Here is a 2,510-nt window from a genome sequence, read left to right as displayed (position 1 = left end):
CATTAATGAAAAGCAATACATCACGGCAAATGCAAAACTGGGAAAATTACGAACTACATAAACATTAAGTAAAATCTCTAGTGGCGACAAAACTTCTGAAGAAGCACACGAAACATAAACTATCCTTACAAGAAAGCGACAAGAAGAGCCGTTGCTTTTGGAGATATGTACGATCTCTTCAACCACACGAGGACCTCGAACACAAGACGGTAGGAAATGGAGAAGACCAATGGACCACTAAAAAAGAAATTACTGGGGGAATGAAAAGATACTTTCAGGGACTTCAAGCCTTCCTCTACAACAGGCCGAGGACACAGGAGGAAACATCCCCACGACCTCAGGAACAACTTGACCGCAGCCTTCTTGAAATAATAGCGCCAAGTGAACTGCAGACATATTAATAAACTAGAAGCAAGAAAGGCAGTAGGTCCAGAAAACCTTCCCAACGAGTTCCTGAAAAAGCTTAAACCGGTAGCATAGAAGCACCTAAGTTACCTTCTAAACAACATGCTGGCAAAAAGTGCTATCCCTAAAGCCTGGAAACAAGCCAGAATAAAGAACTACAAAGGAAAAGATAAAGACAAGAAATCATTAGACTGATACAGGCCGATAGCAATACTAAGTAATGTATACAAACTGTTTGCATCAATTCTGCCAGACAGATTACAGGAACTCTGTGAGAAGGCCCATCTTTCCAGCAAGGCACAGAATGGATTCCGTAGGAACCGGCGGGGCATCGACAGCTTATTCACTGTCGCACAACTAATAGAGCTAAAAAATCAAGATAGGTCACCACTCTATTTGGCTTACCTTGACTTGGAAAAGGCCTATGATGCAGTGCCCCATGAGAAGATGTGGACGAAGTTAGAAGCGATAGCACTGGACCTTCAGACAGGATCGCTCTTCAGAAACATGTACGCCGGATGCAACGCCAGATATAGTTTGGGAGAACATTTACCAGGGCAGGTGAACATGTTTGTGGGTCTGCGCCAAGGCTGCCCCCTCTCTCCAACCCTGTTCGATATCTGCATAAACGATCTTATTCTGGAGGTGCAAGCCAACGGGCAGGGTGTTTCTTTCACAGCCATTACCACCAGTAATGATATGGAAACAACTTATATTCTAGTACTGGCCTTTGCTGATGACATACTCCTGTTATCAGAGAGTGAAACTGACCTTCAAGACATGCTCGATATCTGCACTCGAATTGGGAATGAAGATTGATTCAAATTCAATAAAGAAAAGTCAAGGTGGATGGGCTATAATATTCACGAGCATAACCACACGTTTAGAGTACAGGAAGTGGAAGTAGAACATACCAAGGAGTACAGGTATCTGGGAGTGGCTCTCCAAGAAGGCCCGCAATACTTAGAACAACACGAGAGGAGCACACTAAAAACCTCCAACATCCGAAAAGGCCACCTGTGGAACATGCCAAAGTATTCCTATAACCCATGCACCCTTGCGAGGGCACTGTGGAAGAGCGTCGCAGTGCCGGCGGTCACCTACGCTAATGACGCAGTGGTCTTCCCGCATATCACCCTCAAGACACTGGATCGCCATCAAGTGGAAATCGGGACATGGGCACAGGGCGGAAACGGGGCAACTGCAAACCTGGCCGTCACGGGAGAGATGGCCTGGTCGACAGTCAAACAACGGGATGCAAGGGCCAAGCTTGGATATCTCGGACGCCTGATCCACATGCCAGATGAAGCTTACGCCAAAAGGTCATTTCACTACGTTAAATACCGCAGCAGCATAACGAACTGGTAAAACACCATCGCCAGGCTCGACTCTGTCTACAGCAAAGGGACAAAGCGACATGAGGCCACATCGGAGAAAGGATGGTTCAAAGCTGTGACAGAGGAGGTGAACGCGATTGAACTTGAAGCCTGGGGACAGGCGGTGATGAAAAAGCAGAGCCTCCAGACGATCTACGCGCATCACAAGTGAGAGCCGTCTCCCTGCACACACTACCGAGGGGACCATGAAAGCGCGCTACTGTTTTAGGCACGTGTAAGAGCGCTCATAATAAACTGCCGACGTGCCCAACTCTTAGGAGACAATGACATGGCCTGTCCTCTGTGCGGGCAGTCAAGCGAGGACGTCCCCCATGTGCTGCTGTGGTGCCCTGCCCTAGACCACTGTCGATCGCCCTGGGTGACCATCGAAGAGAGGATTCCCGAAATGCTGGGATTCTGGGAAGGGGCCCACGGAACACAAGCAACCAAGCGCATTCTCGTTGAGTAGGAGAGACAGCGTGAGATTGCCAATCAGTGAAAGTGTCTCAAAAGTGGGAAAAGCTAGAACAAAACAAGAAACTAAAACTTTTACCTGTGTCGGCAATCTGAACTTTTGCTGACCCCCCTGTCTCAAAAGAGGTTAGGTACCGCCAACTAACTCACTGACTGACTAACTAACTAACTAACTAGCTAACTAACTAACGGCGCCGTATAGTTTGAAGACCGGTGGCTTCGTTGCGTTTCCATAGGAGCTAAGACTTTTTCTTT

At 47.5% G+C, this 2,510-nt stretch overlaps 1 pseudogene; it reads left to right on the top strand.

Annotated features, from left to right (window-relative positions):
• The first annotated feature begins 1,247 nt into the window (after positions 1-1,247).
• On the top strand, positions 1,248-2,280 carry LOC115314233 (annotated as a pseudogene).
• The last annotated feature ends 230 nt before the right edge of the window (positions 2,281-2,510 follow it).

This window comes from Ixodes scapularis, unplaced genomic scaffold (genome assembly GCF_016920785.2).
Source record: "Ixodes scapularis isolate PalLabHiFi unplaced genomic scaffold, ASM1692078v2 ptg003039l_1__unscaffolded, whole genome shotgun sequence".
In the NCBI taxonomy this organism is placed as follows: domain Eukaryota; kingdom Metazoa; phylum Arthropoda; class Arachnida; order Ixodida; family Ixodidae; genus Ixodes; species Ixodes scapularis.
This window is presented reverse-complemented; position numbering and strand designations above follow the sequence as displayed.